Below are 13,141 nucleotides of genomic sequence, written 5' to 3'. Positions count from 1 at the left end.
TGACCCCTTACACAAAAAAGAATTCCCTTATGATTGGCTCCCTGGCAGCAAGCTGTCTCAGAGACCCTTAGGTTTGGTGGTCAACATGCATCCACATAACCAACCTGGTGAACGTTGGCTCACCTTGTATCTGGTGAGGTGTAACCATGGAGAGTTTTTTGACTCATACGCGCGCCCCCCCCCCTGAATAGCGTGCTGTTTCCTAAAAGCATTATGAAATTTTTAAACAAAAATGCCACAGATAATGTGTTTCACAATAGACAATTACAAGACCCCCACTCTGTCGCCTGCAGCGATCACTGCGTGTTTTTCTTACATCATCGTAGCAAGGGTTTATCTTTTGACTGGATTTTAAAATTGTATTCTAACGACTTAGTGCAAAACGACCGGATGGTAATGAATTTTGTAAAAACTAAATTTAAATTCTTGGGCATATCTAGCCTTGCTTAAAACATGTTTCAACAAGCCCAGACGTGTATCTTGCAATGATTTTTATAGCCATGTTATCCAATACTCTCAGGCATAACAGACAATGTTTGTTTGGTATTATCCAACACATTTTCCCACAGTTGCTAGGCCCCGCAAGAATTGCAGAAAAGGGGTGTTTCCACCTCAGATCCATTTTTAAAGCCATAGGGCAGGGTTTTAAACCCTTCTCCTAGGACCTTCTTGGTGGAAACGACTTTCTGTGTTTTCTTAAGGGTTTTTGTCTTTATTTGCCACTGATTTTTGTTCCTTATGATAGAGGGCTGCTGAACCTCTATCTTTTTGGAGGTGTTTTCTCACAGGCCCGTGCAATAGTCCAGAACTAGATCTTTCAAACTGTCCAAGTTGATCTTTTCACAATTTGCTACGTTCAGGGTAATACTTTTTGACTTTCATGCAGGTCTTTCTTCCCGGCAGCTTTTACCCGTATGTTTTCGATCCTGCCGACACAAACTCGGTGATGTGTTGATCTGGCGGGATCTTGCCTAAATAATTCCACAGAGGAGGATTCCAGTCACCCTCCCTTTTCACAAATATCACCAAGTCAGTGTCATGGTACAGGCACTGCTTTTGCAACCTGTCTAGCAAGTTGTATAGTTCTATGCAGGCATAAGCAGTGGTGAAACAGGCTATGAAAACATTGGTATTTCCAGAGACAGAGTACTGGTCTTTTGGGTCCTTTCAAGACACTCATGCTGTTTCATCGTCGATAAACTTGCAGGATGAAACCTTATAGTTGAGGGAAAACAGGTACTGAAAGAGTTCGTCGGGGTCTCTCAACACTGCTGGTATTGGGTAGGTTTGTGGAGCAGATGATATTATTATTATTATTTATTATTAATCACATGAAACTGTCTTGTAAACTTAAAAATAAAATATTCATTAGGGTATTTTTCTATTTAAAAAGTCATAGCATTAAAACAAAATAATCCATTTCAGGCTGTATAACAAACAGGAGTTTTGAGTTTTTCTACCATTTTAAAACAACAAACCTACAAACTTTTTTTTAAATACACCTCATTTTGCAAAATAAAAACCAAACGGCTTTCAAAATCAACTTTTAAAATCCAGGTTAAAACACATTTTGCACACTAAAAAAACAACACCCTCTTAGTTTGAAACACACCGTTACCATCATTTTGGAGCCATATACTTAAAAAAAAATCCCACCTATGTTTTACAGAGAGCGAGAGAGAGAGAGTTTAAAACCCACACGCATTTAAAAGCCAATTTCAGAAAGTTACCTTCTACTACAGGATAAAGTGTTGCAGGCACATGCTTGTTCTGTCCCCCTCAATGTGTGTTTGGGCCTTTGGATTAAAGAACAAGCAAAAACTGTTAGTTAGTATTAGCCCCAAATCCCTATACAACCTGTGTAGTATCTGAAGTTATTAAGCAAAACTACAGTTAAAATGGTTTTTACATTGGCCTGGTGATGAAATGCAATTTAAAGTTACTAGTTCTGTGCTAAACAGATCACACTGCAATAAACACAGGCACCATTATTTACTAAGACAGCACAGCCAACGAGTGATATTATACAATATATATTTTCAGAGTTTAAAACAGGGAGCATACCTCCTCTTGGAGCCCAGCAGCCATTCAAGAGTTTCTGTTGGAAAAAAACAGTCTCCAAAATACCTGAGGTTTTCATACCATCCAAGCAAGCCCTTTGTTTCAAAAGGACTTCAAAATAGTAGCTAGCAGGTTGATTTGATCGCTACAGCTCTGAAATACTAGAGACTTAAGGACTTTAGGCCCCTTCCTAACATTCCCTTTTGTGAGCTGGGGTGTGGGAATTAAGCTGTCTGCACAACTGAGGTGCTTTCGGCTACATTTTTTCTTTTAGTTAAAATACATTTTTCTGTAGGGCCTTCTTACAGTATTAAACAGTAGATCCCCAATCCTTAATGTAACTGCTTCCCCCCCGTCCCAAGTGGGGACCTTTTGCAGATATCAGTACATCTCTTTGGGGCTTGTTTTTTAAAACGTTTCTTTCATGCATAAAGTTTGGGGTGGGGGTTGAAATAAAATGGTTGTATCACAGCCATAATAAGCCCCCTAGAGCTTTTAAATGTTTGATTGTCTTTAGAGCAAATGCTTCTTCTAAAGCATGGTGAAGGTTTGTGACCCCTTGAAACATTTCAGTTTTGGTTTAGACCCTTGGGGGGGGTTGTTTGTTTGTTGTAAATATATTAATTTAAACTTTTAATGGCTTTGAATTGACCCATAGCATCCAACCAACTCCCGGGTCATATTTAAATTGTCCAATAACACTCTGTCAGCTCCAGGGGTTATATTTAAACTGTCCAATAACATCTGCAAATTCCTGAGGTTTTATTTCATTTCATATTAATCAAAACTCACCCACCCACCTCCCTTACTATGGGTGCACACCAATCAAATTTATCCCTATGGCAACAACGATAAGTAGTCACAGTTACCTTCACTATTCAGTGGGGGTGTGGTTAAAACCATTCAGTTCAACAGGATGAGTCAACTCTATTGTACTCAAACACATGTCTGAACCATCCCTGTTTGTTTTACTGTTGTAAGCAGAGTCAGGGTGAGATCTACCCTGACATTTGGTGGTGAGTTGTGGAAAAGAATGTCAGGGGTTGATCTCGTTTGCACAGGCACACCCACCCCGCCTAGCATGAGCCCACAGTAGCCCAAATGGTCACTTTGGCTGCTGTGGAATCCCCAGTTTCTCTGTTATTGAGGCAGGAAGAATAAAGTGTTGTTATCCTGATTATGTGAATCAAGGACAGTGGAACTGTACTTGGCCTTTTATGAGGGAGGGACTCGCCATCAACTAATTAGCACTCGCTAGGCAAGGGACATGGGTTCCAAAACTCAGCAAATTGAGAGAGGCTGGGGACAGGTATTTGTACCTGGTGGGCCCCAGACACTAATTCCATCTCTTCTTCCTGTCTCCACTGTGAAATGTTAGTGCTAATTTTGATTCCATGAAGAGTCTGATTACAGACTGCAGAGCTGAATTCACTTTGGGCTAATGGTGAACCAGCACTGAGTCCTCCCTACTACTTAACAAAGTAAGTGGTGATTTTAGCTTGTAGTAGGGGAGCCTCAGTGCCCCACTGGCTGAGGGCTTGAGCCAGTTTTGCATTGTGTTATTGGAATGGAGTTCCTAGCAACTGAATGCAGCTCTTGTTGCTGCCAACTCTGATGGGCAGAATGGTTACACTGTAAACACATTTTTAGGATTTTTTCTCCTCCCACAACATACATTTCAGCTTTTTGCTGTAAATGGGTCTTTTTTACACAAAACCACAAAAGTTAGATTCTCACAAACCATTTTTTTAATTTAAAAGACATACAGCTTCTTGAAAACAAACCAAGAGGCTCCATTAAAACTTTTAGCTCACTTAAGGGCCAGAGACCTTCTAACAGAAATGCATATAGTCACAGAGCCCTTTTCAATAGATGTTTTTTAATTTACATATTTAAATTTACAAATTTACATATAAAGTTGAAGTCCAAATCACACAGTCATGGTGCCATTGGGCTGGGGCATCTATGACATAGCCCTCACAATCTTCAAAAAGCTTTTCCCTAAGACAGTTATTAAGAACAGCATAAACAGCAATGCATACGATAGTCCACATACATTTTTACACTCACAATGTGGCACTGGCTCAGCGAGTTCCATGCCAAACCTTCTCCTAAACTCCTTATAACCTTCATCCTCGAAGTCCTCTTCAACAATTTTTAGCGGCGTTCAGCAAAAACAAGGCGGGCCCGGTTCATCTTTGCTGCTTGATGCAACGTTGTCCAGGGCCTCCGGGTCCTCTAGAAAGGCATCATCGAGCTGTCTCAGACAAGAAACAAGTGTAAGTTCTCACTGCTTATTATTTAGTTTTACACAACCCCAGGTTCCTAACCTCATTACACCTCATCATCAACTGTCGCTTCTTAATCATTCATTTACCTGAGCGACGTCTTTTCCGTTCAGCTTGTCCGCCGGTAACTCCCCCAAGCAATGATCGCCTTCCTCCTCCAGGGTGGTGGACAACGAGAGGCCACCATGCTCACTGGTGTGTCTCATGAATGATTGGGCTTTGGGTTCAGGTTCTGGCGTATCCATCAATGGCTGGGCCAAAGGAATCCCCTCGGCTGTTCCCTCAACTTCTTCGGAACTGTTGCTGCTGTAGCACTTTCTCCACACGAGTCCAAAGGTCCGCGGGGCTAAAACAAAGTCTGAAGTTCTCAGGGGGGTGGTAAAGGAGTCCACGTTTCCTCTCAGCCTTTCCACAATTTCTGAAACATGTCTTCTTGGTAAGAGATCGCCTTCTCTGTCCAGCTCTGGAACTTGTGGGGTGATGGTGATGCACTCTGATTGGCAGAGGGCATTGGGAGGAGTTCTTAGAGGGGTCACACAACCCTCTTCTGGGTGGTCACCCCATCCCAGAACCTGCCCTGTTTTGGTCAAATCTCCTTTCGGGGCAGTCCTCTGCAGCCGAAACCCATCGCGACTGGTAGAGGGTGGTGGGACGAGTTCCTAGAGGGGGTCACACGAACCACTTCTGGATGGTCACCCAGCCCCAGAATTCCCCCCAATTGGTCTAATCTCCTCTCAGGGTGCTCTCTAGTGGCTGAAGCCCCTCCTGATTGGTAGAGGGCAGTGGGAGGAGTTCTTAGAGGGGTCACACAAACCCCGGAACTCCCCCTGGTTGGTTAAATCTTCTCTCGGGGCGTTCCTATCGGGGCAAAATCTATCCTGATTGGTATAGTGGAAGGAGTTCTTAGAGGGGTCACATGACACACCTTGCTTCCAGTCATGTGTCTGCCTTGACCCCAGAAGTAATACCCCCATGGGGTGGGGCTTCTGATGACCGGCGGGCAGGGCTTATTGGGTCAAGGGGTGGGGTTAAGTTTTGATTGACAGTAGGGCCCTTATACTCCTCGCTGCTGCTACCCAAAATTGGAAGAAGACAGAGGCAACTATAATACTGGGCAGTAGTCGCTGTTGTCCTACTGCTCAGATGCTGTAAGTGAGAGAAGGATCAGGCCCTGTAAAGTAGCCTGGGTTGATTTTTATTACTCAAGCATTTTTATTACACATCAGGACATCTAGTCATTCTGATGGACATGCAGCCTCTGGACAAGCTCATTGATAAGCATGTAGATTATACTGCTTGCTCAGAGGTCATTATTATAGTAACAGTCAAGTACTGGCCCAGATCCTCAAATACACCTGAGCTCTAGACTCTGGGCTGTTCTAAATTACGCTGTCTTGTAACAGCCATTGCTGCACTGGAGATAGCTGTAGCACAACGCACACTGTGTGTGCCATCTTCTGTTCCCAGCTCACACCCCATATACTTGGGTGGGAAGCTAGGAGTTGGTGACATACAGCCAGCTACACTGGCTGTACACTCTACATGCTGGTTCTCTGGGTGTTAGGGATTTGCACATGCTGGGGAATTCCTAGCTGCCTCTTAGGGCAGCTTTATGGCTACTTTGCCCTGCTCCACTGCAACATAGGGCAGCAAAAGGGTGACTTTACAACTAACCCCACCCCTATTGATGCACCTACCCGTGGTTGTTAGGAGTCTGAGTTCAGGTATCTGGATTTGGAAAGCCCACTCACCTGGTATAAAGTTGTCTAATGGCAACCAAAGGCCAAATATGCCTTTAAACATCAGTCCCCTTGTTTTTCAAATATCTATTTGAAACACCACAAAGCTGATAGAGATTTAAGTGCCCTAATCAGCACCTCTGCAGGTGGCTATAATGGGTATTTAGGCTTCTACCTGCAGATTTTAGTGCTTAACTTTAGCCACCCAAGGCCTTTGTATTTGTCTTGCCCAAGCCTATGAGTTGCTGAGTGTTCTCAAACTCCCACTGATGTTATTGGGAGATAAGGATGCTCTGCCCTTCACAGAAGGCGCTCAGCAGATATAACTCATCCTCCAAAGTTAGCTACTATGATCCTTCACCTCCTATCAAAAGGTCACTGAATGGTCAGGTTTCTAGTCTCCATCACCACCTCATTCTCCAGTTTGCTGTCCCCTTGGGTGCAGGGCTTGTGAGGATTCACCAGGCAGCAGTTTGCAGAGGAGGGCGAAAGGCAGAGGGAGTCTGGGATGTTATTGCTTATAGTTCTCAGTGGGGAGACAACGTTCCTGTAACAGTTGAATATTTGAAGGAAATCAATAGAGAGCCCTGTTGAATTGACACATTCCACTAATTCAAAAGCGACTCTATTAAGTAATATGGGTTCCCCTAATCTTGTAGTGTTTCCTGTTTTGGTGATTGTTTTCTATACTGTATCCAGCAGCTTATTCCCAGTCCATGTTCTCCTATTGTTATTCCCTAGTATTCTGCACTCTGTTTATGTGTATTAAGGGGCACTGGACAAATACTGATGATTCTTCACATTTCTTTTTCAGGTGCTGGCCATGTATCTCACAAACAAGATCATATGTAAATAACCCAGCTCCAGATTTTGTATATATTGTGTACATATTTCCTACTAAACTGTTTGAAGTATCTGTTTCAATTGCTCAGAGGCCTGATTTCGTCTTTCAGAGAATTGGGGCTTCCTCAATGTCCTCTGTAACCATGATGTGGGGGCTTCCTCCCTTGCCCTTTCTCCGTGGAGCTGGACGAAGACCTCAGCTCAGCGCCTCTCTAGGGTCTCTAACCACTCTTCCGCAGTCCCCACAAAGCTAGATCTACTGTAGTTAGTGGCCTGGGGTCTGGTTCTTAATCATATTCTCATCTTTGTTTTTCTGGGAATTCAGTGTTGCTGATGAATTCTGGGTTGTAAGTGGGATGGACTGTGTTCTGGCGAGTTATCCTCCCTCCTGTCTAGCCTATTTGTGGGTCAGAAGGCTATCTGTGAACTGCGTCTGTTTACTTACAGCCTTAGGCTCGGTGCCTGTAATAGTGTGTGAGGGAAGGCATCTCTGCTTTTCTAAGCCAAGTCCCTGTTTGTGAACTGCAAGACTTTAGCCGAGAGGAACCACTGGATTCCCTAGCTTCCCCCACTGCACTACAAGGGAACGACTGTCATTGGGTATCTCTGACAGGGTATGTCCTGCTGCGCTCACTGGTCTTGTGATGTCTCCATATCGGGGACCAGCTCATTTTGTTAATAATTCACATTGGACTAGAGCTGGGTGAAGGCTGATGGGGCAGTTCACTGAGGGGCTCACCAGTTAAACTCCACAGTTCAGAGAATCCTAGAAATGTAGGGCTGGGAGGGTCCTAGAAATATCATCCCATCCAGCACTATACTTAGACCGTCCCTGACAGCTCGTTGTCCAATGGGTTCTTAAAAACCTCCAGTAATGAGATTCCACAACCTCCCTTTGAAGCCTATTCCAGAACTTAACTATCTTTATAGTGAGAAAGTTTTTCCTAATATCTAACCTAAATCTCCCTTGCTGCAGATTAAGCTGATTCCTACTTCTCCTACATCCAGTGCACATGGAGAACAGTTGAGCGGGGTCCTTTTTATAACAGTCTGTAACATATTTGAACATGGTTTGAACATATTTGAGGGTTGGCTAAGATAAAGAGGCACGTGGAGGAGGGAAAGCAGGTTACAGGGGTATGTGTGCAGCTTTCTTGGGGTGCCCAGGCTCTGAGTCACCTTGTTACTCATCCGGTGAGAGGAAGATTTTCTCAGGGAGCTGATATCTAGTCAAGCATAACACCACCGGTCTGTTAGCCAGCCTACCAATCTCCACAGGGCTCTGCCAGCCCTTGCTCTGCCTTGCATGGTAACAGTAGTTGCACCGCGGCCACGAAGTCCCTCTGAAAGTGTCCCCCAGTAGCATCAGATTACTGTCACAGGACACTCACAGAAATTACCAGGGAACAGAATCTAAACAGCTTGATTGGTACAGCTCAGGATCAGATCTTTATAACCTCACAGCACTGAGACATATGTATAGTGGAATAATCCTAAATTCATTACCAAAGATTAAGATTTAAGAGGTAGTGAGTCAAGATCATGGAAACAGAACTGGTTACATATAAAATGAAAATCATAACATGCTTCTTAGAGTCTAAAATCAATTATTACGGCAGTTTTTCACCAAAAGCAATCTCCCAGCAGCATTAACCAACATGTCTGGGATCCAACTTTCCTGAGGAAGGAAAAGGGCTTTTTGCACACTGTTCCCAGATGTGCCCGTTACTTTGGGGGTAGGCTCATTTATCAGGGTTACTCTTCTGAGGGAGGGGCTTCTGTAATTCAATTAATGTGCTGTGAAAGTCACTTGTGTGTTCACATGGAGCTCTGCTCCTTCCTTCTGCAAGTCCCCTCCCAATGGAGCTCTCCTGCAGGACCTCGGTTCTCCAGGGCTGGGTTCCTCCAGCGCTAGAACTAGATGAACATGTGCACACACACACTAGCAGAGCAAGTCTGAGAGGACCAGGTCAATCAGCACTCTCCAGCTGATCCCCTCATGTGTTCCTGTACTCAATGGGCTGGGTTAAGGAGCACTTTCAAGCTGGTACCCTTATGTGCTCCTGGTCTCAATAGGCTGGATTGAGCATCACTTTCAGCTGCTCCCCCCACCCACCCATGTTCCCCAAGTTTAACACATCCCTATCACACATTCACATTACAATTGTACTGGTAGTAACACACTTGATGAGCAAACCCCACAGTATATTTTGGGGCACTACGGGGATCTTTAGCTTAGGTACAAGAAGCATCGCTGCAGAGTAAATGGGGGAAGCTAAAACACAAAAGAGTAAAATTCAGAGAGAGAGAGAAAAGCAACCAGCTGAACCATAAAAGTCATTTATTGAATCATAGTGATAACCACACCAGGAGGGCTAAACAAACATAACAGTTACATTTTAAAGGTTAATACCTGAGGTAGGAAAGAAAACAGAGAGAGAGAGATGGATCTCACCCACTCCATGAGGCTTGAACTGGTCGGGGTTCCCAGGTGATGGTGGTAGCTCAGGATCCTGAGTGCTGGAGACAGGCAGAGCCCCCAGCACGATCAGTCAGGAGATAGAATCCTGGAAAAATCCTGATCCTGGAAAAGCAGAAACTGGATGGAGTCTTCCAAGAAGATGCCCCCGTAATCCGCGGAGAGATGGTTGTACGTGTTTCCTTTGACTTTTACACACCAGTCACTACCCACCTCAATCATCACAGCAACTTGTTGGTTCATAATTCAAAGGGACGTCTTACTGGGCTACATCCCAAAGTCTGTGCTCACGCAGCCTGATCTCCTCTTTCTCTCCCGGTGCAGTTACATGGGCAGCAGTAAATGGAGATTCAGGCCCAATGGACCAGAATGTATCTATATAGTCCTTAGTGGACTTCATGGAGTCTTTGGCACTTCTCCCTTTTTGGGGATAAACATTCTGCTGGGGGTAGATCATTTTGGTTTTGTTGTTGTTCGGTTTAGGACTGAAAGGGGGTCATTGTTGGAGTTAGGGGTGTCAGGTTGGGATTAGGGGTGCCAGGGTTTAGGCATGTCAGTGTTAGGGCTTATTAGGTAAAAGGGGTGTCAGTGTCAGGATTTAGGGTCTCAGTGTTAGGCTTAGGTAGAAGGGGTTGTCAGTGTCAAGGCTTGGGGTTTCAGAGTCAGGCTTAAGGTGTAGAAGGGGTGTTGGTGTCAGGATTTAGGAGGCATCAGTGTTAGATTTTAGGGTCTCAGGGTGGAGTTTAGGATCTCAGTGTTAGGGTTTAGGATTGAAGGGGTGTCAGGGTTTAGCAGAGGTGCTGGAACTAGGGGTGCGTGGGGTGCTGCAACAACCCCTGGCTTGAAGTGGTTTCCATTATATACAGGGTTACAGTTTGGTTCAATGGCTCTCAGCATCCCCACTATAAAAATTGTTCCAGCACCCCTGGGGTTTAGGGATGTCAGTGTCTGGGTTTAAGGGGTCTCTGTGTTAGGATCTCAGTGTTAGGTTTAGGCAGAAGGGGGTGTCCATGTCTGGGTTTAGGAGGTGTCTATATCAGGTTTATTAGATAGAAGGGGTGGGCTTAGTGCCATGACTGTTGTTCTCATGGTTGAAAGACATCTCCAAAGGGGATAGTTTTGCAGCATTTACTAAAGATGCTTAGGCTCTGGCCTGATCTCCCTGGGCATTGGTTCCCAGCCAGCTCCCCTCAACTGAGAATGCATTGTCCACACCTCTCATGAGCTTCGTCCTGGGCTTAGTGACTTGCATTGCCCCAGAGGAGTGCAGCTGTCTTGGTGCTTCACAGGCCAAAGTTTGGTTTTTGATGTCACTGGGGCTTGATCCATTAACTCATGGGAAGCTGCCTGGGAGCTAGTGGCAGGACCTGAGCACCGGCCTGATGAGCTAAATTCTCTCACACTGGTTTAATACAAAGCATCTCTATTGACTTGGATGGAGTTCCTCCACACTGATAAAGGAGTAACAGTAACTGAGATCAGAACCTGACCCAGCTATAGGTCTGGCCATGACTGAGAGTCCATTCTTGGGTAGCTTTCTAGGAAGCATGTGTTCTGCTATACTTTCCTATGCTGAGGTCCTGGGATTAATTCTTCCTTTTCATGGTACTCGGGGGACTTTCTTATCCCAAATCTGTCCTTTGCTCCCCTTTAGGGAGGGTACAAGGGTGCTGAGCCTGATGACTCTTTAACAGCTTTTGTGCTGATTGCATTGGAAGAGGCCAAGGACATCTGCAAGGATTAAGTCAACGTGAGTATCTCTGCACCGTAGAGTCACTTCTACGTTCATACCCAGGTTTTCCCATCTTTCCATCCCCTATGAACCACGCCCCATGGTGTTATGCTTATAAGAAGCACATGAGATCTTTTTCAGGGGAAAAGGCAATATGCCACGTTTATTGAAGATACAGCAATTAACATACGCATTCAATCTCACACCACACACACACTGTCCCACCAGTCAATGTTATAGTTATCAGTCCAGAGTCCGGATCAATCTAGTGGCCAGCTAGGTTGATCACAGGTAAGTAGGAGCCGAGTTCTGTCGGTTGCAACATGATGCTCCGGGGAAGTCTTGGAAGAACAAACCCAAAGTTTCATGGCACCCCATTTATATAGTGATTTTCCTTCATTGGGACCAATGACTTCTTCTTTGAGTGCTTGCTGATATCAATTCCATTTAGGTGTGTGCATGCGCTGCGTGCACGGTTGTCGGAAACTTTTCCCTAGCAGCTACCCGTCAGACCAGCTGGGGAGCCCCCTGGAGTGGCACCGGTATGGCACTCTATATACGACCCTGGCGGCCCGACCCCCCCTTCAGTTCCCTCTTACTGCCTGTGATGGTTGTTCAAACAGTGGTTTCTTTCTTGCAAGTGCTCCACTAATCCCTGGCTCTTCTGCTTATCTTTGTATATAGTTACCCATTGTTAGTTAATTGTTCTCTTCTAGTTGTTAATTGTAGTCTTTAGTGGTTGGGGGGGGGTTCCCCTTCAATGAGTGCCCCTTGGGGCTCCAGGGCATGCAGTCCCAGGGCTTCAAACCCTATAGCTCCTGCGCCAAGCCTATGCCTACGGGCAACCCCCATGACTCCTGTCTCTGGTGTCTGGGAGAAGCCCATCCAGGCAGATAAGTGCAAGATCTGCAAGGCCTTCAAACCTCACACTAGAAAGGAGAGGGACACTCGTTTAAAACAACTCCTCATGGAGTCAGCCCTCTGTCTGCAGCAGGACCCGGCCCTGAGTGCTTCGGTGCGGAGCACCCCTCCAGCGGTGCCGTCAGCAGCACTCTCAGGGGTTGGCGGTCTCCCAGGGCCAAGAAGCGTTCCGCTCAGCACCGCTCCCACTCGCCAGTTGCCCACAAGAAGCAGGCCAAGGGCAAGCCTCCCCAATGGCCTGATTCAGAAACCGTCGCCTCGGCAGGGCATGCTGCAGAGCATGGGCCTAAGGCCAACAGAGGTTCTGCTGGACTCCTGGCCGTGCTTGTTACATAACTGGTCTCCTCAAAAAGCTGTTACCTGCTTCTCAAGGGGTTTCATCCACAAGGATTCAATTTGACTCCAGTATGAGGGATTCGTCTGAGCTTAAAACAGCTACTGGATATGGGAACCCATGGTCAAGAGCCATCATGATGTCATACTCGCTGCCACCTAGTGCTTTGTGCGAACCGGGCAGCTGCTTAGACAGAATTCTGTAACGTATCCAGCCGGGCTGGTATCAACCTGCTCCTCAGGACTTATGTGGTCATGAGGTGGGGGAGCTGCCTCTTGGTTAGCTACGGACTGAGCTTTCCAAGCATCAAAGTCTCAGCCCCCACTTAGATCCTCTGTTCAAGCTGCACAGTTTGAAACATGTTTAGACTGGAAACTCTTTGGGGCCAGGGCTGTGGTTTTGTTCTTTGTTCATACAGCTCCTAGCACAGGGTCTATGGTCTGTGACTGGGGGTTTTAGGTGCTACCACAATAAAAATAATCAAAGGGATCCATGTGAAAAATTTGCCAAGTGAAAGGGGGCGAGAGGAGGGGGAATCAAATTATTTCAAGCTTCCAAGATCTGCCACTTTGTGCAACTTCTCGTTGCCACCTCACAAGCTTTGTGCTAGTGCTTCCAAAGTTACAACAGTAAATGCACTGATTCTCACAAGCATTTAGGTGCCTAATTCTCATTGATTTCAATAGTGTTAGGTGCCTAAGTACCTTTGGCAGTCTGGGACTAAGATTAAGCCTTCTCCCCTTG

This window comes from Mauremys reevesii, unplaced genomic scaffold (genome assembly GCF_016161935.1).
Source record: "Mauremys reevesii isolate NIE-2019 unplaced genomic scaffold, ASM1616193v1 Contig160, whole genome shotgun sequence".
Taxonomy (NCBI): Eukaryota; Metazoa; Chordata; order Testudines; family Geoemydidae; genus Mauremys; species Mauremys reevesii.
The sequence above is the reverse complement of the archived record's forward strand: the minus strand, read 5'-3'. Positions refer to the sequence as shown.